This window comes from Nicotiana tabacum, chromosome 12 (assembly GCF_000715075.1).
Source record: "Nicotiana tabacum cultivar K326 chromosome 12, ASM71507v2, whole genome shotgun sequence".
NCBI lineage: Eukaryota > Viridiplantae > Streptophyta > Magnoliopsida > Solanales > Solanaceae > Nicotiana > Nicotiana tabacum.
Window position 1 is genome coordinate 121,446,093 of NC_134091.1, and position 26,534 is coordinate 121,472,626.

Here is a 26,534-nt window from a genome sequence, read left to right on the forward strand (position 1 = left end):
ACTATATGTTAAAACCTCATAAATTTGGTGAGGTAGTGTTTAGTGATGAATGAATTGTATTTTCCAGAAAAATGTTTACATCTGCCCTTCTATTGGAGAAATAAAATGTCATTCCAAATTCGAAAATAACGTTTTTCTTGACGGTACAATTTTTTTTACACTATCAATATATTTTAACTTGTTGTAATATGTTGTTTTTCTTATTTCTAAGTAATAGGACTAATTATTACGGACGGTCATCTATAGCTATTTTTAAGTCAGCTGATAAAATTATCAAGATACGTGTTGTTTCTTTCGCTTCAGTTTTAATTATCTTGTTGTTGTTATTGTTTGTTGATACTGTTTCTTTATTTTTTTTTTTTCATCTTTTCTTGAGCCACGAGTGTCATTAAAAATAGTCTCTCTGCCTTCTCAATGTAAGGGTAAGGTTGACGGACACACTACCCTCCCCAGACCCAATTCTAAAATTACACTGGGCTGCTTGTTGTTGGTGGTGGTGGTGTTGTTGTTATTGTAGTAGTAGTATTGTAACTCATTCTAAAAATAAGCAAACGAGGAAGCAAATTGTTATAATTACTTGGGGGAAAAATAGTATGTACGTTGGCGAAAATGTCTATCCAAATTCAAAAATAACGTTTTTCTTAATAGTATAATACTAAATTTACACTATCAATGCATTTTAACTCATTATAACATGTTACTTTCCTTTTTCTAAGTAATAAATCTTACTTATTATGGACGATCATCTATAGCTATTTTAAGTTATCTGATAAAATAAGATATTTATATTGTCAAGAGTGTATAAAAATTGGAGTAACTCATCCTACAAATAAGCAAACGAGCTGAAGCAAATTGTTATTATTACTCGGGGAAAACAATAGTATGTACGTTGGCCAAAATATAACGTGTATAGCCAAGTTTTTACTAATTATTAGCAGTCATAATGAAGAAAGATAACGTTCCAATTAACCACTTCGTTATCCGTTACTATTTTATTATTTTTTGCAAGACTACATTATTGGACATCAGTTTTGCAGAATCTCTGATTAGGAAATTCTATTAGTTTGGAAATTTATACAACTTGAAAGAGAAATTTCTTTAAAATGCCTAACAATTTATTAGTTTCTATAGCTTTTCTAGCCCATTAAATCAATTAAAATAATATCATGCTACTGTTACAAAAAAATGAAACAACTTATAGAAATTTATTTTGATTAGTTAATCAGATTTAAACATTTCGAAAACTACAGAATGCTTCAAGAGGATTTTGATTATATAGCATTTCATCAGAAACAAACTTCTATCCGTTATTTAATTATTTTTTCCACAGCCAATAATAACCATATGTTTAGGTGCATTCTAAGAATAAATCGTTATAGACTCCTCGTTTTTCATTTATGAGTCAATTAAATTAAAAGAATCAGTTATATATACCTTTCTTGACCTGGAATATTATTATAATTAATACTTTCAGATCATTGGCAATTTATATTTTGTTAGCGTCTTTTTTCTGGTAAACTAGGGAACTCCCAGCTGCTACTAGTCGGGTGCGCTCTGAGTAAACCCTGCTCCTGTGCAATCAGGGTCGGACACACGTTCAACGAAGCGGTTCGTGCAACACCGCTTCGTCGAAAAACTTTACTAAATATATGTATTAATACGGTGAGAAATCAGATAAGTAGGAAAAATGACACCACTTGACATGTACAGATTGTCTCCTAGTGCATTGATTATGTGTTTGATTTTGTTCTAAGAGGTTAAAGGTTCGAACATCAACTAGTGTATAGGAAAAAATACGACATGACATGTAGCCGCTTAAAGGACGGACACGTGGAACACAAGATGGGGATGACACCGAACATAGCTATTTCGCCTTTCACCGGAAGGAATAATAATCATCAAAGGAATATTAAATGTTTTGCCCCCAGTAACATTTGATGGCCCGTTACAAGGAATTTGGCATTTATGTCTAACATTACATCTTCATCAATGACCCTCATAATTGACATTAAAGAAGGGCATGATCCTAAGACCTTCTTCCCTAGACATAACTATACATAGAGAGCTCAATTATTATTGCAGGGAGGAGTTTTTTGATTAACTTACACTACATTCTATACAGCGTTTTAATACAATTTTATTCTTTTATTCTCTCGCTTTTGATCTGATCATTGTTGTGCCCGGAAACCCTGTTCCCGGACTCACTAAGCTCTGCCGTTTCATCTACATTCTAAGGCTAAGTATTTTATATTTCATCAGTTATTTCATTACCTTTTGGATCAAATTAATTTATTTGTTTAGAAATCACGAACAAATTCAACTGTACCGTTTTACAGATAAACAGTTTAGCGCCCACAGTGGGGCCTAGATAACCGGGGTCGTTTTCTCAAAATGTTGACCAAAATCAAACTTGGTCTTTTAAAACTAACTTAAGGAATCAAGTGTTCCGATTTCAACCCAAACGCTTCCAAATTCCGAACTAACAATCCCTGCAAGTTATAAATTAATAAAAGCATGTTCGGGGAGTCTTATTTTAGAAAACGGGGTTCTAAAAGTTAAAATGACTGGTTGGGTCATTACAAAGGCGGAGCTAGGTGGGCCCCCTTTGCCGAAAATATACCGTATATATAAGATTAATTTTTCTTTTTCGTGTATATATATTAGGTGTTGACTCCCTTAGGTTCTTTGCGTGTTTATTTTTTTTTTATTTTTTTAGTCCCCCCGGTAAAGATTGTGCTTCCTCTTGCCACTATAGTACATGAAAAAGCTTCTGTTTTATAAAGGAGAATTTTTAATCTATCAAGTCAACAAATAAATATCCACAGGTAAATCCTACTTAAATAGTGGGATTTTCAATTTTAGAGATAAGGCAGATTACTGGCTACAACATACCAAAGCGACCTGATAGTGTAAAATCATAACACTATCAACATTAAAGGGAAAAGGTATAAGAAAATTACCATGATATCGTGGTGAAGCTGATCAAGCAATCTCTGAACAAGGTTAATAAGGTTATTGTTATTCGCGGCGAAATCTCGGAGCAGGTCCAGCTGTTTATGTCGGTCGGCAATCGTGTCCTGCACGCACTTCGATGCTTTCTGGGCATCTTCTACCGGAAACAATGACGACAGTGACGTCACTGTGCCTTTCGCTCGTTCTTCCATGGGAAGATTCTAGAACAGTGCAAGCTTTTGCTCTCCTTGTTCAAAGCTTTTAAACGCGCTTCAATTTTTTGCCAGGGTTTATTTTTTTTCCAACGTAACAAATAGGTTTGACTTTTGAGCCCAAAAATTAAGAATAAGGAAAAATAAAAGAAATTGAGTAAAATTTGACTTTTGAGAAAATGAAATTTCAAAGGTTTGACTTTTGAGCCCAAAAATTAAGAATAAGGAAAAATAAAAGAAATTGAGTAAAATTTGACTTTTGACGAAAAAAATATATATTTACAAATTGAAATATAAATACAAATAAAACCCTGTGATAAATACTTTTTATTGGTTTTTCACCCGCGTATCCGCATTGAAGTCCCAACTAATCTAAATTTGAGTTACGTAAGATCAGATTTAAAAAAAAAAAAAAAAAAAAAGTACCTTACCATAATATTTTCATTCTCGTGACTCAAAATTTTATGATAAAAATGATACTTACATGTAGTGGTGGCAAAATAGATAAAAGAAAACACTTATCCCCATATTATCCATTAAAGCATGGATTGGATAATGAACATGTCAAATATAGATAAAAACCATATTATCCACTTAGAAAATGGATAATTAATGAGTTTAACTTTTACATTTGTAAGGCTTCAAATTGGGGGTTACTCAAGTTTGAGAGACTAAGAATTTTTCCAAAAATGATCATATTCAAGAAGCCATAGATAACAAGGATATCCGTATTATCTGTCGGTTAACCTGTTTTTTATCCATATTATGGATACAGTCGGATAATTTGTCTGTTTTTACATTATCCATTTTGACCCGTCCATATTCGACCCGGCCCGCCCGTTTGTCACCCCTACTTACATGTTATATTAGCTTAACTAATTACAGTCATTGAGACTATAGGGGTCGCAATGGATTTATAAGTTGCAATTTGCGATTTATAAGTCGCATTCCAGTATTGCAGTTACAGTCAGAAAACGAGCTTCTTTGCAAGTAATAAGCACTATAGTTTTATTTTCACGTATTGCTAACTTAATATTAATCATTCAAGATAAACAATGACCATAGAGCATAATAGATAATGAGGATTCATATAGTCGATCTCAACTTGTTCGGATTGAAGCTTAGTTGTTGTAAGTTGTTGTAACGTTTTCTAGAAAAAGGCTAATTAACTGATGATACTAATGCAAAACTGATGGGTCCATCCCATGTGTAAGGAAGACATCTTCCTTTTGGCTTTGAATTGTCGATCCAACTAAAGGAATAGTAAGGAAAATTTTATGCAAATATTTCTTTGGTTTCACATTGAATATTTAACTCTTGCCAAACTCATGATATCATTGATGACATTAATGAAGTAATCCTAAACACTATAAATAAGTGTCTCGCTCTCATTGTAATACACACCAACAAAGAGAGAAAGAAAGAGCGAGGTTTCACAGACAAGGTATAAGAAAATAGTCTGTGAGGAAAATAGAGAGTGAGCGATATTGCAGTAAGGTGAGAATATCAAAAGAGGGCTATTTCTTTTGAGTGTTGTAGTGGTCTTTGGAGTATTTTACTCGGACCTACATAGTGTAAAATTCCTTGCTATAGTGATATCAGTTGCTCCTCTCAGGACCGTGATTTTTTCCTTATTCAAAAAGGGTTTTCCACATAAAAATTTTGGTATCGTTGTCACTCTTTAATTCTTGTTAATTATCGTATCTCGGTGCTACGTTATTATTCTGCTTTTATTACTGTGAATATTATTTCTGTAGGGGGTTTATTCCCAACAACTGGTATCAGAGCACATGTTCTGCTCGTTCACAAAAATACTATTCACTATCGGTAGTACTATACTCGATAAAAAACAAAAATGTTCGGAGTAAAGTACGAGGTAGCAAAATTTAACGGAAATAGCGGTTTCTTAACATGGCAAAGAAGGATGAGAGATCTGCTCATCCAACAAGGATTACACAGGGTACTAGATGCTGATGCCAAAATGCCTGATACCATGAAAGCTGAGGATTGGGCTGACTTGGATGTCCAAAACGCTAACAAATAAATTATACCTAAAGAAGTAGTTATACGCCTACACATGGGTGAAGGTACGAATTTTTTGTCACATTTAAATGTGTTTAACGGACTAATCACACAGCTCGCCAATCTCGGAGTGAAAATCGAGGAAGAAGATAAAGCTATCATGTTGTTGAACTCGTTGCCATCTTCGTACGATAATCTGGCAACAACCATCCTGCACGGTAAGACTACCATTGAGTTGAAAGATATCACATCGGCTCTATTACTCAATGAGAAGATGAGAAAGAAGCCTGAAAATCAAGGACATGCTCTCATCACAGAAGGTAGAGGCAGGAATTATCAAAGGAGTTCGAGCAACTATGGTAAATTCGGAGCTCGTGGGAAGTCTAAGAACCGATCCAAATCAAGAGCTAGAAATTGCTACAATTGTGATCAACCAGGTCACTTCAAAAGAGATTGCCCAAATCCAAGGAAGGGCAAAGGTGAAACTAGTGGCCAGAAGAATGACGACAACACAACCGCCATGGTGCAAAACAATGATAATGTTGTCTTTTGTATAAACGAGAAAGAAGAATGCATGCACTTATCAGGTCCAGAGTCAGAATGGGTGGTTGATACAATAACATCTTACCATGCCACACCGGTAAGAAATCTTTTTTGCAGATATGTAGCAAGTGATTTCGGCCTTGTGAGAATGGGTAACACAAGTTACTTAAAAATTGCGGGGATTGGTGACATTTGTATCAAGACAAATATCGGATGCACATTGGTTCTGAAGGACGTGCAACATGTACCTGATTTATGGATGAACTTGATCTCTGGAATTGCTTTAGACCGAGATGGATATGAGAACTATTTTGCAAATCAAAAGTGGAGACTCGCCAAGGGATCATTGGTGATTGAAAAGGGAGTTGCTCGTGGCACGTTGTACAGGACAAATGCAGAAATATGCCAAGGTGAATTGAATGCGGCACAAGATGAGATTTTTGCAGATTTGTGGCACAAAAGGATGGGTCATATGAGCAAGAAGGGATTGCAGATTCTTGCCAAGAAATTACTTATTTCTTATGCCAAAGGTACAACGGTAAAACCCTGTAACTACTGTTTATTTGGTAAGCAGCATAGAGTCTCATTTCAGACATCGTCTGAAAGAAAATTGAATATACTTGATTTGGTATATTCTGATGTTTGTGGTCTAATGGAAATTGAATCGATGGGCGGTAACAAATATTTTGTTACTTTTATTGATGATGCTTCACGAAAATTATGGGTTTATATTTTGAAAACCAAAGATCAGGTGTTTCAAGTTTTTCAGAAGTTTCATGCTATGGTGAAAAGGGAGACAAGCCAAAAGCTAAAGCATCTCTGAAGTGACAATGGAGGTGAGTACACTTTAAGGAAATTTGAAGAGTACTGTTCGAACCATGGGATCAGACATGAAAAGATAGTTCATGGAATCCCACAACACAATAGCGTAGCTGAAAGGATGAACCGCACCATTGTGGAGAAGGTGAGAAGCATGCTCAGAATGGCTAAACTGCCTAAGCCATTCTGGGGTGAAGCAGTTCAGACAACCTGTTACATGATCAATAGGAGTCCATCAGTTCCGTTGGCGTTTGATATCCCAGAGAGAGTTTGGACCAACAAGGAGGTATCCTACTAGCATGTGAAGGTGTTCGGTTGCAAAGCTTTTGCACATGTACTAAAGGAGCAGAGAACAAAGCTGGATGATAAATTTGTTCCTTGCATATTCATCGGATATGGAGATGAAGAATTCGGATACAGATTATGGGATCCCGTAAAAAAGAAGGTCATCAGAAGCAGAGATGTAGTCTTCCGAGAAAATGAAGTTGGAACTGCTGATGATATGTCAGATAAGGCCAAGAATGGTATTATTCCTAACCTTGTTACTATTCCTTCTACTTCTAACAATTCCACAAATGCAGAAAGTACGACCGACGAGGTTGCCGAGCAGGGGGAGCAACCTGGTGAGGTTATTGAGCAGGGGGAGCAACTTGATGATGATGTCGATCAAGTGGACCACCCCACTCTGGGAGAAGAACAACCTCAACCTCTGAGGAGATCAGAAAGGCCAAGGGTAGAGTCATGCAGGTACCCTTCCACGGAGTATGTCCTCGTCAGTGATGAGGGAGAGCCAGAAAGTCTTAAGGAGGTGATGTCCCATCCAGAAAAGAACCAGTGGATGAAAGCCATGCAAGATGAGATGGAATCTTTGCAGAAAAATGGCACGTACAAACTGGTTGAACTTCCAAAGGGTAAAAGACCACTCAAATGTAAGTGGGTCAGATACAAAGCTCGATTGGTGGTAAAAGGCTTCAAGCAGAAGAAAGGTATTGATTTTGACAAAATTTTCTCACCTGTTATCAAAATGACTTTTATTCGAACAATCTTGAGCTTAGCAGCTAGCCTAGATCTTGAAGTGGAGTAGTTGGACGTGAAAACTGCATTTCTTCACGGAGATTTGGAAGAGGAGATCTATATGGAGCAGCCAAAAGGATTTGAAGTAGCTGAAAGGAAACACATGGTGTGTAAACTGAATAAGAGTCTTTATCGTGTTGAAGCAAGCACCAAGGTAGTGGTACAGGAAGTTTGACTCATTCATGAAAAGTCAAACTTACACAAAGACATATTCTGATCCATATGTATACTTCAAAAGATTTTCTGAAAATAACTTTATTATATTGTTGTTGTATGTGGATGACATGTTAATTGTAGGAAAAGACAAGGGGCTGATCGCAAAGTTGAAGGGAGATTTGTCCAAGTCATTTGATATGAAAGACTTGGGCCCAGCACAACAAATTATGGGTATGAAGATAGTTCGAGAGCGAACAAGCAGAAATTTATGGCTGTCTCAGGAGAAGTACATTGAACGTGTACTGGAACGCTTCAATATGAAGAATGCTAAGCCAGTCAGCACACCTCTTGCTAGTCATCTAAAGTTGAGCAAGAAGACGTATCCTACAAGTGTGGAGGAGAAAGGGAACATGGCTAGAGTTCCTTATTCTTCAGCAGTCGGAAGCTTGATGTATGCAATGGTATGTACTAGACCTGATATTGCTCACGCAGTTGGTGTTGTCAGCAGGTTTCTTGAAAATCCTGGAAAGGAACATTGGGAAGCAGTCAAGTGGATACTCAGGTACCTGAGAGGTACCACGGGAGATTGTTTGTGCTTTGGAGGATCTGATCCAATCTTGAAGGCTATACAGATGCTGATATGGCAGGTGACATTGACAACAGAAAATCTACTAGTGGATATTTGTTTTTATTTTCAGGGGGAGCTATATCATGGCAGTCAAGGTTGCAGAAGTATGTCACACTCTCTACAACTGAAGCGGAGTATATTGCCGCTACTGAGGCTGGCAAGGAGATGATATGGTTGAAACGGTTCCTTCAAAAGCTTGGCTTGCATCAGAAGGAGTATGTTGTCTATTGTGACAGTCAAAGTGCAATAGACCTTAGCAAGAACTCCATGTACCATGCAAGGACTAAACACATCGACTTGAGATATCACTGGATTCGAGAAATGGTAGAGAATGAATCTCTAAAAGTCTTGAAGATTTCTACAAGTGAGAATCCCGCAGATATGCTGACCAAGGTGGTACCAAGAGACAAGTTCGAATTGTGCAAAGAACTTATCGGCATGAACTCTATATGAAAAACTGGAGTTACCTCTTTCAGGTGCATGGGACTGGAGAGGGAGATTTGATGGGTTCATCCCATGTGTAAGAAAGACATCTTCCTTTTGGCTTTGAATTGTCGATCCAACTAAAGGAATAGTAAGGAAGATTTTATGGCAAATATTTCTTTGGTTTCACATTGAATATTTGACCCTTGCCAAACTCATGATATCATTGATGACATTAATGAAGCAATCCTAAACACTATAAATAAGTGTCTCGCTCTCATTGTAATATACACCAACAAAGAGAGAAAGAAAAAGCGAGGTTTCACAGACAAGGTATAAGAAAATAGTCTGTGAGAAAAATAGAGAGTGAGCGATATTGCAGTAAGGTGAGAATATCAAAAGAGGGTTATTTCTTTTGAGTGTTGTAGTGGTCTTTGGAGTATTTTACTATGGGACTGGAGAGGGAGATTTGATGGGTTCATCCCATGTGTGAGAAAGACATCTTCCTTTTGGCTTTGAATTGTCGATCCAACTAAAGGAATAGTAAGGAAGATTTTATGGCAAATATTTCTTTGGTTTCACATTGAATATTTGACTCTTGCCAAACTCATGATATCATTGATGACATTAATGAAGCAATCCTAAACACTATAAATAAGTGTCTCGCTCTCATTGTAATACACACCAACAAAGAGAGAAAGAAAAAGCGAGGTTTCACAGACAAGGTATAAGAAAATAGTCTGTGAGGAAAATAGAGAGTGAGCGATATTGCAGTAAGGTGAGAATATCAAAAGAGGGTTATTTCTTTTGAGTGTTGTAGTGGTCTTTGGAGTATTTTACTATGGGACTGGAGAGGGAGATTTGATGGGTTCATCCCATGTGTGAGAAAGACATCTTCCTTTTGGCTTTGAATTGTCGATCCAACTAAAGGAATAGTAAGGAAGATTTTATGGCAAATATTTCTTTGGTTTCACATTGAATATTTGACTCTTGCCAAACTCATGATATCATTGATGACATTAATGAAGCAATCCTAAACACTATAAATAAGTGTCTCGCTCTCATTGTAATACACACCAACAAAGAGAGAAAGAAAAAGCGAGGTTTCACAGACAAGGTATAAGAAAATAGTCTGTGAGAAAAATAGAGAGTGAGCGATATTGCAGTAAGGTGAGAATATCAAAAGAGGGTTATTTCTTTTGAGTGTTGTAGTGGTCTTTGGAGTATTTTACTCGGACCTACAAAGTGTAAAATTCCTTGCTATAGTGATATCAGTTGCTGCTCTCAGGGCCGTGGTTTTGCCCTTATTCAAACGGGTTTTCCACGTAAAAATCTTGGTTTCGTTGTCACTCTTTTATTCTTGTTAATTACCGTATCTCGGTGCTACGTTATTGTTCCGCTTTTATTACTGTGAATATTATTTATGTAGGGGGTTTATTCCCAACAAAAATAACATACTTCACAATGTGAATTCTCAACAAGCAACTTTGCATTCTTATTGCTCGAGCCTATGCCTAACCGGTGGCGGAGCCACCTCACTTTAAAGGCGTGTCAATTACATATTTAACTAGGCCAAAATTATATTTTTATTCATATATACTACATCTTGATTCCTCAATTATTTTATTCGTATGCTTTATCTTTCTATATTTTGGCACTCCTCAATAAAAATTTTAGCTCCGTCACTGTGCCTAACTAAGCCACCATAGCAATTTATAATAATATTACTACAGATCTCAAGAAACAAAGGAATTGAAGCAAAATAACTCAAAGAAAAGATCATGCAACAGAAGGGTATGTATAAAATTCGTGAAAAAGCTTACACTTGATGAAAATTCTCAATAGAATAAGACTACAAAACTTTCAAGGTAAACTGTAGTATATCTTTTCATATAGACAACCGCAGATGTAACTTTGAAGTCGAACTGCAAAAGCAACCACGAATTTGTACAGTTATGTATAAACTTTCAAGATATCTGTAACCAGAAACTACTGGGAAAATTATTCAAACGCTAGACACAGACAACAGTAATCTACACAACGTTAAACGATCATCTTCGTCATCATCATTGCACCATATTAACTGCCGCCACCAGATCCATATTTCTTTCCGAAAACAACAAGCTGCAGTTTATCATACCCTGCTAGTACACCAGCACCGGCAACAGCACGTAGAATATTAGCCCCAGCACCTTTAAAAAGTGACTTGGCACCTTCTATTTTCATTATCTGAGAAAATGCATCTAGTGAGCCCTTGTACTTGACTGCTTCTCCTGAAGTCATCATCATTCTTCTAGCAAGGTTTCCAAGAAATTTATTAAATAAAGCTTCAAAAATCCTTATGCGGATTGAAACAATCAGGGCGCATGTGGTATAATCGCCTGAGTGAGTACATGTTGAAAGAAGGGTACAAGAATGATTCAATTTGTCTTTGTGTCTTTATAAAAAGATCTGGATCTAAATTTGTTATAATCACCGTGTATGTTGATGATTTAAATATCATTGGAACTCCTAGGGAGCTTCCTAAAGTAGTAGACTATTTAAAGAAAGAATTTGAAATGAAAGATCTTAGAAAGACAAAATTTTGTCTTGGTCTACAAATTGAGTATATGAAAGATGGAATTTTTGTCCATCAATCAGCATACACTAAAATAATTTTAAAGCAATTATATATGGATAAAGCATATCCATTCCGACCTCATAAAAATAATGAAGAGCTTCTTGGTCCCGACGTACCATATCTTAGTGCAATTGGTGCACTAATGTATCTTTCTAACATGACAAGGTCTGACATAACTTTTTCAGTTAATGTCTTAACTAGATATAGCTCTGCTCCTACAAGGAGACATTGTAATGGAATCAAACACATATTGCGGTATCTAAAAGGGACTACCGATATGGTATTATTTTATGGCAATGATTACAGTCCTGATCTTGTTGGTTATGCCGGTGCTGGGTATTTATATGACCCACAAAAGGTTCGATCTCAAACAGGCTATGTGTTTACATATGGAGGCACTGCCATATCTTGGCGATCGACTAAGCAATCAATCGTGGCTACTTCATCTAATCATGCTGAGATAATTGTTATTCATGAAGCAAGTTGAGAATGTGTATGGTTGAGGTCTATAATACACCTTATTCGAGACAAATGTGGTTTGAAGTGTGACAAACTACCCACAATTTTGTATGAAGACAATGCAGCATGCATAGCCCAGTTGAAGGGAGGATTCATAAAAGGGGATAGGACAAAGCACATTTCACCAAAGTTATTTTTCACACATGATCTTCAAAAGAATGGTGATATCAATGTGCAACAGATCCGTTCAAGTGATAATATGGCTGATTTGTTTACCAAATCTCTACCGACATCAACCTTAAGAAACTAGTGTACAAGATTGAGATGCGAAAGCTCAAGGATGTGAATTGATGCTCTCATCAGGGGGAGTTAATACGCGTTGTACTCTTTTTCCCTTACAAGGTTTTGTCCCACTGGGTTTTCCTTGCAAGGTTTTTAACGAGGCAACCAAAAGGCGTATTTCTAAACATGTGTACTCTTTTTCCTTCACTAGGATTTTTTTTCCATAGGGTTTTTTTTTCTAGTAAGGTTTTAACGAGGTACATTATCTTTGGACATCCAAGGGGGAGTGTTATAAGAAAAATCAAATTATGGTGGATGTCTACTCTTCCTCCATGATCTTCTCAAATGCTTAATGACATATTCAATGACATATTTCTATGCTTAATGACATATTCAATGACATATTTTTCTTCACTTTTCATGCCTATATAAAAGCCTTGTAATAGATAGGAAAATACACATAATTGAAGAAGAAAATCTCTTCCTTCTCTCTATCTCCATTTCTTGTTCATGTTTTACTAAGTTGCTTTTATTTTATAACAGATGTATCAATATCTAGGCATGGCTTTGTATAGACCAAAGGTTTGTTAAGTCATTGAATTCCTTTAAAATATGATGTTAAATAACAAAATAGTTTGTCTACTTTTGGTTTGGTTTTTATATTCCAAGTTGTTTTACTTTTTTTCGAATTTTTTTTACTTTTTTCCGAAATCAGTGTTTGGCCATAAATTTTCAAATTTTCACTTGAAGATGAATTTTGGAATTTTTGAAAAATTTGAAAAACTCCAAAAAGCTGTTTTTCAAATTTTTCACTCAAATCACTCACAAAACTTCAAAAACAACCCAAAATTATATTCATGTCCAAACACAACTCTAGTTTTCAAATACCATTTTCACTTGAAATTTTTTTTCACTTTTTCCCGGAATTTTACAATTCTTATGTCCAAGCGCACACTAAATTTAAATCCTGGATCTGCCTCCGCTCTCGTAGGTAAAGTACCCTCAAATTTGTCTAAGAAGAAACCAAAAAGCATTAAGCATGACTAAAAAGTAAAGTAACACTCTAATTTAACAATAGTAAACAAATTTAATTTTGGATCAATCAACAGAATGTAAGGTTAGTAAACCTGAGTGGGGAAATATCTGATGACATTTGCAGTATTGCCTCTCCAAAGAGAAAGGACACCTTCATCCTTAATAGTTCTCGAAAAGCAATCAGTAATCCCTTTATACGGTTCAGAAAGTCTACCAGATTTGATCATCTCATCTTGATTCTGAATCAAAAGCTTAACTCTCTCAATTGGTGCAGCAGCTGTCTTAGACACAGCAGCAGAAACTCCTCCCATTAGAAAATCGACAATAAAACTAGTGGTCTTCTTCTCTAACGGAACTTCAGATGTAGCCCGTATAAGAATAGGAGCAGGCAAAGGCTCGAATTTCAGGATAGGCGAATCGCCATAAAAGGACCGTGTATAATTTCATTGACATATCCAACATTCATATTGTGTGAACCAGTATGCTTAGAATGTGTGTAGTGAGATATTCTAGAGAACAGGCACGAGCGCTCATGTATTTTCTGATATATAGATGGATGTTGTAATCCATCCCCCATGTTTTTAGATCAATGCAGTAACCTGTAAGAAGAGAACATATATTATGGCATCTCCCTAGAGCAGAAACAAGTAGAGAAAGAACTTCCATCGAACCACACAGATATAAAATACAAACTAAAACAATGCTACAGGAAATAACCTCTCTAACTCCACAAGGTGGGGGTAAGGTCTGCGTACACACTACCCTCTTCAGACCCTACTTGTGGGATTACACTAAGTTTGTTGTTGTTGTTGTACACCAAAACAATGCTAGTTCCAGTTCAAGTAGTAAGAATGAAAGTTGCTATGAAGCGCTTACCACTATGTGACGGAGTGCTCGAGAAAAGCTGCTATGGATATTACGCAATTACTAAAAAGAAGGTCAATTCCAGTATTTAGTAAAGATTTTACAATCAATAGATACGAATGAATGTTCAATGGTGAATAGATCAATCGGCTTTTTTCAGTAAAAGTTTACCAGCACCAATGTTTACACCAACCTGATGCATGCAAGATATGTGTTTTTCATACGTGCATTTATTATGTAACCATTTTTAAATAATGTGTATTCTCACTTTAATTTTTAACTGCTAAGATTAAATTATTTGATTTGATATACCATTATGTTTATCTCTAAACATTTTATAGAGTAGTTCATAAAAGAGAACAATAGAAATTCAATGACTTTTGGTTTAACAATCATAAAATCAAGACCAGACATACAAAATGAACTGAAGTTGATATCTATTCATATGACACTGTAATATGGCCAAATTTTCATGACATTTGCCATGACATAATATCCATTATTAGGCCAATGATTTCTTGCTATAAATAGATGAGTTTCTCCTCATTTGAAAACACACCAATTCAAGAGCTTTTCACTCTTGTCTTTCTTCCTCCTCCTTTATTTCATTATAGAGTATTTTGTAAGAGAGTGAGTGTTGGGAAACACTTGTGAACCCTTTCTTTGGAGTGATCTTGTGAGGTTATTCTCTTGGGGTATTTGGGATTAATTAGAGTATTTACTCTAATTTTGTACTCTTGTTGGTATAGTGAAATTGCTCCTCTCCGCTTGTGAACGTAGGTCACCTTGACCGAACCACGTTAAATTTGTGTCTTCTTTATATTATTTAATTGCCGTTATTATCAACTTTCATTGTCTTTGTTATTGTCATTATACCGTTGTTTGGCTAAATTCCGCACTACCCGGGTTCCCGATCCTAACAAATTGGTATCAGATCCAGATCTAACCGGGTTAGTTTAAATAGCCAAAATGACTCTAACAAAGTCTTATGTTGAAAAATTTGACCGAAGTGCAAACTTCGGAATGTGGCAATTAAAGATGGAAGCTATCCTAATTCAGGATGGCTTAGATTTGGCACTGCAAGGAAAGGAGAAGATGCCGGATAAAATAACGGACGAGGAGTTTGGCGTCATAGACAAAAAGGCAAAAGCAGGTATTATTTTAAATCTTTCAAATGAGGTTTTGCGTGAAGTTGCAGCAAAAAGCTCAGCCAAAGGCATATGGGAAAAGTTTAAAACCTTATATATGAAAAGAACAGTAGAAAACAGGCTTTACCTAAAGCAAAAACTCTACACTTTTCGTATGGCTGAAGGTACCTCTATACTTACTCATCTTGATACTTTTGATTCTTTTCTTATGGATTTAAGTAACATAGATGCTGAAATCAAAGATGAGGATCAAGCTGTGTTATTGCTTGTTTCCTTACCCCAGTCGTTTAAACATATAAGAGATACTATGCTTTATGGAAAGGATAATATCTCTTATAAAGATATCAAATCTATTTTGAAACCAAAAGAACAAATAGATAGAGATATTACTGGGGAAACTAGTGGGAACCAAGGGGAAGACTTATTCATAAGAGGTAGATCCAATAAGAAAGATTCAAGTAGTGAGAAATCTAAATCAAGGTCAAAATCCAGATACAGAAATGTCATGTGCAAATATTGTCATAAGAAAGGTCACATTATTTCTGAATGCTTTAAATTGAAAAACAAAGAAAAGCATACAGAAAAGAAAATTGAGCACAAAAATACTGACACTGCAGAAGCAAGTGTAGCTGCTGATGAGACTGAGGGAACTATTTTTTTAACAACTAATAATAGTTTCAAATCTAACAATGAGTGGATTTTAGATTCGGGTTGTTCTTATCATATGTGTCCCAGTCGGGATTTATTTACCACATATGAATATATTGGAGGTGGAGTTGTCTTGATGGACAACAATGCTGCGTGCAAAGTTATTGGAAAAGGTACAGTCCGAATCAAAATGCACAATGGTGTGGTGAGAACTCTCACCGATGTTAGACATGTTCCTGACTTGAAGAAAAATCTCATCTCTTTGGCACTCTAGAATCTCTTGGGTGCAAGTACACAGGTGAAGGTGGAGTTCTGAAAATTTCTCATGGTGCTCTTGTGATCATGAAAGCACGCAGATGTGGTACGTTGTATACTCTTTTGGGATCTATTGTTACAGGTGCTGCTGCAGTTTCAATATCAGATAAATCAGATTCTGACATCACCAAATTGTGGCATATGCGGTTGGGGCATATGAGTGAAAAAGGTCTTTCCATCCTCAGCAAAAGAGGTCTCTTATGTGGCCAAAGTACCGAAAATATGGAGTTCTGTGAACATTGTGTGTTCGGGAAACAGAAAAGAGTCAGCTTCAAATCTCCAGCGATTCATAGAACAAAAGGTACTTTGGATTACATTCATTCAGATCTTTGGGGTCCTTCACGTACCCCATCAAAAGGTGGTGCCAGGTATATGTTAACTTTCATTGATGATTATTCAAGGAAAATTTGGGTTTATTTCCTGAAAAATAAAAGTGATGTTTTCTTAAATTTCAAACAATGGAAAATTTTGATTGAGAAGCAAACAGGAAAACAGGCTAAGCGGCTTAGAACAGATAATGGCTTGGAATTTTGTAATGATGAATTCAACGAATTTTGCAAGAATGAAGGAATTGCTCGACATTGTACTGTGAGAATAACACCTCAACAAAATGGTGTGGCAGAAAGGATGAATAGAACTCTTTTGGAAAGGGCTTGTTGCATGATTTCAAATGCTGGGTTGACAAACGCCTTTTGGGCAGAAGCTATCTCTACAGCTTGTTATATTGTCAACCGAGCTCCTTCTGCACCTTTTAACTTTAAGACTCCAGAGGAAGTGTGGTCAGGTACTCCTGCTAATTATTCTGATTTAAAGATATCTGGTTGCCCTGCATACATGCATGTAAATGATGAAAAATTAGATTCAAGGGCTAAAAAGTACATTTTCCTTGGGTATGCATCTGGGGTGAAAGGATACCGACTATGGTATCCTGATCCCATGGCACTAAAATTTATAATTAGCAGAGATGTAACCTTTGATGAATCCTCTATGTTACATTCTAGAAAAGAGTCTTCTAGTTCTTGTGATACAAATAAAGGAAAGTGTACACAGAACCAGGTGGAGATTGAGGTTGGCATTCCTTCTGAGCCAAGCTCATCAACTTTGGAGCAAAATACAGTTGAAACTCCTGAATTTGAGACAGAAGCTGAAATTCCTGAAGTTGAGACTCCTGAAGTTGAACCAACCAGAAGAAGATGAGTATTCTATAGCCAAACATAGACCAAGAAGAGAAGGTAAACAACCATTAAAGTTTGGAGATTATGTTGCATTTGCTTTTTCAGTTGCACAGGAAACTGAAGAAATTGGAGAACCATCAAAATATTCAGAAGCAGTTTCTGGTGCTGACTCAGCCAAGTGGCTGATTGCAATGAATGAAGAAATTGAGTCTCTCCGCAAGAATGGTACTTGGTCTCTTGTAAAGCCGCCATCAGGAAAAAGAATTGTTGGTTGCAAATGGGTCTTCAAGAAAAAGGATGGCATTCCAGGGGGTTGAAGATGCGAGGTATAAGGCACGATTAGTTGCAAAGGGCTATAGTCAGGTACAAGGAGTTGATTTTAATGATATTTTCTCACATGTTGTTAAACATAGCTCTATTCGTGTCTTGCTTGCCTTCGTTGCCATGTATGATTTGGAATTAGAACAACTTGATGTTAAGACAGCTTTCTTACATGGCGAACTTGAGGAACAAATATATATGCATCAACCCGAAGGATTTGAAATTGAAGGAAAAGAAGATCATATTTGCTTGTTGAAGAAATCCTTGTACGGATTAAAGCAGTCTCCAAGACAATGGTATAAAAGGTTTGATTCCTTTATGTTGGGTCATGATTATTCGAGGAGCATGTATGATAGTTGTGTTTACTTCCGGAAGTTAAATGATGGTTCATTTGTGTACCTATTATTATATGTTGATGACATGCTCATTGCTGCTAAGGATTTAACAGAAATTCACAATTTGAAAAGTCAGCTGAAAAGTGAATTTGAGATGAAAGATTTGGGAGCAGCTAAGAAAATCCTTGGCATGGAGATCAAAAGAGATCGAAAAGCCAACAGGCTATTTCTGACCCAGAAGAAGTACTTGGAGAAAGTCTTGGAGAGGTTTGACATGAAAGATGCTAAACTAGTTAGTACCCCTCTTGCTGCTCATTTTAAGTTATCAGCTGCTCAGTTCCCGCAGTCAGAGGAAGAAGAGAGGTACATGGCACAAGTTCCTTATTCCAGTGCAGTCAGCAGTATTATGTATGCAATGGTTTGTACACGTCCAGATATTTCACAAGCAGTGAGCGTGGTAAGCCGGTATATGGCTTGCCTTGGTAAAGCACATTGGCATGCTGTGAAATTGATTCTCAGATACTTGCGAGGTACTTCAAACACATGTTTGGAGTTTGGGAGAAATACTAACACTTTTGTTGGTTTTGTAGACTCAGATTATGCAGGTGATCTTGACAAAAGAAGATCACTAACAGGCTATGTATTTTGCATCGGTGGTTGCGCTATTAGTTGGAAAGCTACATTACAACATGTAGTAGCTTTATCTACTACCGAAGCAGAATAGATGGCAGTGACCGGGGCGATCAAAGAAGCTTTATGGTTGAAGGGTCTATTTGCGGAACTCAGTTTACACCAAGGTGGTATTACCATTTTCTGTGATAGTCAAAGTGTCATTCACTTGACTAAAGATCAAATGTATCATGAGAGGACGAAGCACATTGATATAAAGTATCATTTCATCCGAGAAACCATTGCTGAAAGAAAAGTCTCTATTCAGAAGATCAACACTAGAGACAATCCTGCTAACATGTTCACAAAACTTCTTCCAGTATCCAATTCAAGCTTTGCCTGAACTTGATTGGCATTTATGAAGAATGATTTTGCCCATTGGGGTTTTTGCGGAGAAGGTGGAGCAAATTTACTATATATAAGCCGAAATTAGGCCAAGGTGGAGATTTGTAATATGGCCAAATTTTCATGACATTTTCCATGACATAATATCCATTATTAGGCCAACGATTTCTTGCTATAAATAGAGGAGTTTCTCATTTGAAAACACACCAATTCAAGAGCTTTTTACTCTTGTCTTTCTTCCTCCTCCTTTATTTAATTATAGAGTATTTTGTAAGAGAGTGAGTGTTGGGAAACACTTGTGTGAACCCTTTCTTTGGAGTGATCTTGTGAGGTTATTGTGAGGTTATTCTCTTGGGGTATTTGGGATTAATTAGAGTATTTACTCTAATTTTGTACTCTTGTTGGTATAGTGAAATTGCTCCTCTCCGCTTGTGGACGTAGGTCACCTTGACCGAATCACGTTAAATTTGTGTCTTCTTTATATTTTTTAATTGCCGTTATTATCAACTTCCATTGTCTTTGTTATTGTCATTATACCGTTGTTTGGCTAAATTCCGCACTACCCGGGTTCCCAAATCTAAAAGACACCATCCTGAACCATATACACTTCGCGATACAATGATCAAATGAACAAAAGGATCACTCACAAAAACCAAGCAAACATAGTTTATACTCTCTGTTTCAACTTATATAAACTTATTACTATTTGCAAAGTCAATGTTTTCTTTGACCATAATTTTTAGCAAATAATTATTTAATATTTTAAATTTTTAACTGTTGCGACTTATAGTACTTTTCATGTAATTTCTAAAGTGCAAATTTATTTCAAATATTTTTAAAATTCCAAGTCAAAATTCAGATAAAAAATTGGTAAGTTTGACCCTAGTTCTCCGGAAAAATTCAGAGGGAGTATATATATACAAATATTACACACAGCATGGGTGTTAGTGTGTGTGGAGAAAGAGAAAGGAGCATACCTAAGAAAGTTGGCAAGAGAATCGGAGTGGAGTGAGAAACCTCGTTCCTGTTCTGAGGAGAGTAGAAAAGAGCATTTGAGAAGAGAGTAGCGATATGGAAAACAGAAACAAATGAAGAGTTTTTGAGAAGGTGCTCGATCGGTGGAAGAGTTTTCTTTATTGACCGATCTGACCCTAAATTTTCCGCGAAAACTTGTCTAACTACCATTGGCGCGTTAAATCGAGCGGTTAGACTTGAATTCAAATGTGTTTGACCAAAAAGCTTAAACATTTGATTAAACTAATTAATTTTATGTAACGAGGGGTTAAACTTAGCTAGTGATAATAATCTCAGATCTATAATCGGTTAACGAGATTAAATGCGGTGTACATTCAATGTTTCAGGATGATTAATGATAGGAGAATGTTGAGCAATAAATCACAATAAATAACATTAAAGTAAATAAGGAGAATGATTCACCCCATATTAAATGAGGTGGATGATTCTTCCTTCTGACAATGATGAGTGATAGATAAATACTAGAATATTGGAACTATTCTCGAATCTGATGAAAAAGTGTGGAATAATAGACAATCGAATCTCTTTAGAAAGGTAGTGTTTGTATTTTATCTAGGGAGCAAGTCTTCTTTTCAAAGAGTGTTCTTATCAGAAAATCTTGCCCTCCTTTCACCTTATCCCCCTCTCTATTTATCTGGAACATATCTCCGGTTAACCCTAAAAGTACAAGTACATTCAATGGGATATTCTCCTAAAGATCCTATTACAAAACTAGTTGTTATTATTACCCCTAATACTTGACCTCAGCCGTTATTGATTGCTCGGCTTTGAACCCTGCCGTTTACTAATCGACCTCGGCCAATTTACTTTTCGTAATATCACTTCATGTCGAACCTCCTTGAGGTAGATTTTGGCCTATACAAAATGTTCACCCCATCGGTTATACTTGTCTTGGATTAAAAAACGAAGAATATAAACTATATTTATTGGCAGTATAATTAAATTTTACATGTTACCTTTCGGGATAGCCGAGCTGACTGAGCAGAGCACTTCTCAAATGGGAGGTCTAGATCTAGGGTTTAAAATCCACTTGCATACTTCCTCTGCCGAGCCCATCGCACGGGCTTTTTTAATCCTCTCCTTTGTTGGAACTATTGCTCCTTTGGTGACTCGAACCATATATGCTTACCATCGGAGTAACCCCTTGTCAAAAATAAAAATAGTCCGATAACTTATCAAATTATTAGCAAATATGAATGAAAAACACACATTTCTTCTGAGTTGTTCATGATTGAGCTTACACTTGTAATTAATTAACTTTTAAATAATATTGTAATTGTACAAAAATTAACTCATCCAGCTTTTTCATTATGTTGGACCAACCATCAATCATGTTGGTACTGTTGCAGGCACTAAAGTGGCCTATAGCAGTTTGTCTACTGAGTGTCTTCTACTCTGTTATGAAGATGAATTAAGCGATGTTAATGATTCACATGAGAGAGTATAATCTGCTCAAATAAACTCAATGATATCCAACACCCACAAAAACTACGTTCAATAATTATTAACTGAGAGAGCTGTGGATAAACTTGTGAGATGCATTCATCCGTAAGATTATCTTAGAAACACAGAAATTATATATTAATGCCCTTTTGAACGCACATCCTCATTTATATATACGACTACCATATGGTAGACTATGACTGCAATAATAGCAAGGAATAGAAGTCGTTTTTTGAGGCCAATTTCACAAGGAATAAAGCTATACTGTTTCAACAAGGAATGATCTTGTGTCTAGAATATTACACATCTTACAAAAATGTAACTCATTTCTAATTCATATGTTACCAAAAAAGTATGGCTTTCTGAAATGGAGATGTGTAAGATGGCAGCAATTAGAATTATTACCAACAAAGATGATAAACTATTATGTCAAATAAACGTTAGCAACACTGAAAATAATTTAGCAATTAAATAATTAGGAGATATATCTTTACGGATCAGTTTCTAGCCTAAGCATTTGTGGGTCATGTTGACAATTTAGAACCAACCAAAAAGGTAACACAGTTGGTGTAGACATGTATAGTATCACCCAATGTGTTAGTCAAGAAGGCAACAACAAGAAATAATTCTACTATCAATGATATAGATACCTGATATTGTACAAATGATTCTACTATTAACCACTTGCGAAAGAAATATGCGCAAGAAAAGTAAAAGGAAGGAGTGACATTTGTTTTTAAGTCATGTTAATGTTTAGATTTAAATTACAAAATGAATTAAAGCTTTCTTCTAAACATTCAGATTGATAGGAGTTCCGAAAAGTACCGTTAAATTCAAAGAGTTAGTCCATTTATTCAGCTGGTTTAACCAATAGTGCACCATCTGTAGAACTCAAAATAATCAAACGCCACAAATTAAAATAATAGTTATGTAATCATGTTAGCTATGAATTGTCAAATGGAATGCAATAAAACTATTCGTTATGTCCTATCTAATGTATAATATGGAAGAATCGACACATTCAGGTCTCAAGTTCTCATGTTCTCATGAACAAAAAGTGTGTTAATTAGCATTCATGATTCCCAACATAGGATCAAACTACAACCAAGGAAAAGTAAGCAGATAATAACAGACGACCAAAGCCTACAAGCTAAAAAAGAACACTAGAGATGAAGAAACTAAAACAGGTATGCACCTTAATTAGATAGAGCACTCACCAAAAATTAAGATCACATTAATTTCCTGAAATGATCCATGATTTTCAATAATAATATTATAGGTCATTTGCTTAGCCGGAACTGAAAAAAAATTAAAGAATACTTATAAAGAAGTTTACATATTCATTGCGGGATAAAATTAAAATTTAGTCCTTTAATAGTCAAAAGTTACTTGCTTTACACCAAAGTATACTTTCACTTAGAGTGCACTTTAGTTTGCTAATAAAAGTACACTACGTTAGCAGATCCATGGATATTCTTATTTCCGTCAAAATTACCAAAATGATTAGCAGAAACAGCAACCACATTTGACAAGAGTGGGTTGCTCTAATGGTAAGCACTCTCCACTTCCAACCAAGAGGTTGTGAGTTCGAGTCACCCCAAGAGCAAGGTGGGGAGTTCTTGGAGGGAGGAAGCCGAGGGTCTATCGGAAACAGCCTCTCTACCCCAGGGTAGGGGTAAGGTCTGCATACACACTATCCTCCCCAGACTCCACTAGTGAGATTATACTGGATTGTTGTTGTTGTTGTTGTTGTTGTTGTTACTGTGTTCTTGCCAAAGAAAACATACTGTGTTCTGCACTTTCAGCGGAGTCTTAACCAAAATGTGACAATATTAAAATCTATTAAGAGGTATTTGTAAGCTTAACACATAATTCAAATTGTGAAGAGCTTGTAAAGTTTTTTACTTTCAGCTACAATGAAATGCAATAACTGGAAAATATTTTCTCTCTTAGTTGTCAAATTGAGGAAGATATTTTTTCTCTCAAATAGAGTTTGAAAAATGTTGAGATCTCATAGCAGTCCAAGATTGAAAAGGTGAAAAATCTCAGATGAAGTATTTCTATAATAACAGTAGTCAAATTTACCTCTGGTTTGGCTAAAGCCTCTCTTTAAGGGTTCATATAAACATGAAAGGTACTGTACTTTTTTCCTAAAATACATGCTTTATTTCTGAGGGTTGTCACAAAGGAGCAAAATGAAAGACCAAAGCTTTATTTATATGTCAATATGCAGAGGACAAACATACATTCAACCACACATTTTGAATAGTAATTATGGCGCATAGGTTGATATTAGTTTATATGCAAGAGCTAAACATGCTATTCACACCTTTCATCTATGTCTTCCAACCAGCAAAGTCAAGAATAACGATGCCATCCTTGGAGATAGTCACCTAGAGAAAGAGAAATGTTATTCAACATGATAAAATTGAATAGCTAAAGAATCGCACCGGAGACGTGCACCACTAAATATGGGCTATTGCAGCAACAATCGTATCTACTAAAACATTAAAACTCCTACAGAGAACAAAGAAATTCAAAGAACTTCCTCTAACCCCTAACTCTAACGCACATAGAGGTTTCTAGACCATGCATCATTGTTTCCAGGTGTGCTACTTTCAGAAATAAATAGCGCTGAAATCCCAGATTTCCAGTGCCAGACAAGCAAAAACCCCTCTCTATAATCCTCGGCTTAATTTCTCTATTCCAAACGTTAAACCCACGAAACACCAAAGAAAATTTATTTTTTGACCAATTCTTAATAATAAAATCCACTCCAAACACTTTACCGGCAAATCACAAAAATCAATTCTTAATAATAAAATCAAACACATCTGAGAACCAAAAAGGATGAAACCTATTAAGTCAAATAGCCAAACCAACACAACAACAAAGTTGAAGAAGCAGAACAAATTACAGAGAGATGGAAATAGAATGCCATCAAAATTACCTAAAATCAGATTACCCAAAATCAAAATTACCAGATTATTCTTCACCCGCTAACCAAGAAATTAAATCCAAAGACTATAATAGAAATCGAGTAGAAAGTCTGATTCATTGAAGAATTTTTCTCAAACACATATACAACAAAGGCCCTTATTCTCAAGGAAATACACAGAAGTTGGGATGAAGGAAGCGAAAATCCAGGCAAAACATAACTGACATGATTACTGTTTCGAAGACGCAAAAGAAAAGACCAGAAGAGACAAAGAAAAATTGAAGAGGAGTTGAGAAAGTCAAGAAAACCTTAAACTCTTTGGACTTTGATAGCATATGCCAATGAATCCGAAATATTTTGCAACTTCTAACACACAATGCCAACTTTGATGAAGTAATAAACACGAATAAGTAGAATAAATTTAAGGTCTACAGCTTGAAAATGCAACGTAACTTAGACTGAAAATGCAACAAACTTAATATTTTTCTTCTTAAATTCTATGCTCAACATTACATAAATAGGGACGGAGGCAGAGGCGGGCCTATGCTATACCGAGAGGGGTCACCGACATCTGTAAAGTTCGACAAAAATTTCATGTATACATGTATATGTCTTTAGAAAATAGTGATATATTAGTAGTGGGCACCTTATATACAATGCAAATTTTGGTTGAATCCAAAAGTACCCCCGACCTTCAAATCCTAGGTTCGCCTCTGGACGGAGGGAGACCTACGCATTTGGTTTTAAAATAATGTGTTCTTACTACAAATTATTTAACACTTATGTTTACCCTAGAATCGGATAACAATTAAATTTGTACGTGATTTTAAGGATACGTGGATTGATTCAACACAAATAATCAAGAATATTAGATAAACAAGTTAAAGACAAAATAAACGATCAAACTAGTTGTAATGTTATGGCCTAGCCCGAACCTAGGTTGAACAACAATTTTTTCCTCGATTGGACCTTTGGTTCGAGCCTAATGTGAATGAAGAACAACACAATTAAATAAGAACTTTTGCAGTAGCTAGAAAGCATAAGTGAATTTGTATTGCTTTGGTTCGCGTGTTACAATGTGTGTTATAAAAGAAAAACTTCCCTTTTATATAGTAGGAGAGTTTCATCTTTAATACAAGTCTAAAGAAGGTAAAAATATTCCTTTTTCATTAATTATTGATCCGTAACCGACATTGAGCGAGATCTGTGTCATGATATCCGGTTAGGTAAGAATATCACGGCCCTCTATCCGTCATTTGTAATCGTTTACCCTATTTTTTAAGGTTTTAGAACTCGTTCTGGATCCGGGGAGAGTCACTTTATTATGCCCGATGATGAACACATCGTTCACCTTCCATGGGTCTCGATACGAAGGGCTCCCAACCTCGATTTCGGTCTTGTGCGTCCATATGCTTCTTTCATTTTCTTCACCGAAAATCGGGATATACACTACCCCGATTTTACTCGTATACAGATAGTCTCCTCATTTTTCGGAAAGTAGGTTTGCCGAAATGATGAAAAATGATAGATAAACCCCAGTTTCTTCCTTCGTACGTTACAACTGATATGACGGCTAAATCAAAATGTCCCATCAGTCACATCGTTCTGACTTGGGACATGTGTCAGTCACCGGCTCGATGCCTTCGAATGCGAAACGTCGCGCATTGATTGTCTTTACTCCTATAAAAGCTTCAACCTTTTTCACTTCCATTTTTCTATTCTAGACTTTACCCTCGAACTCTCTAATGGCTTTTAACTTCTCTAGTTCTTCATACATTGTTCTTTGAGCCTTCATATCTTCATCTTCAATCCCCATACATCTTCTTTGAACCTTCAACCCAGACCTTCATACCTTTATACAATCTTCAAATTTTCATATTTTTCTCAGGCTTTCATATTTCCCAAATTATAATGGCAAAAACTTCCAAGTCAGTGCCTCAGTAGGCTGCTCCTTCATCTTCCCACCCTGTCACAAATGATAGGTGGTCGTGTCATGCCCCGAACGCGGGGGGCGAGATCGGCACTCGATGCCTCATCTATCCTTGCGTATCAACTTGCGACTAAGGGACTCTG

The 26,534-nt window shown here is 36.1% G+C and overlaps 1 pseudogene; it reads right to left on the reverse strand.

The window, feature by feature from the left end:
- Positions 1–10,606: 10,606 nt before the first annotated feature.
- Positions 10,607–24,763, reverse strand: LOC107816192 (ADP,ATP carrier protein 3, mitochondrial-like; annotated as a pseudogene).
- Between the last annotated feature and the right edge of the window lie 1,771 nt (positions 24,764–26,534).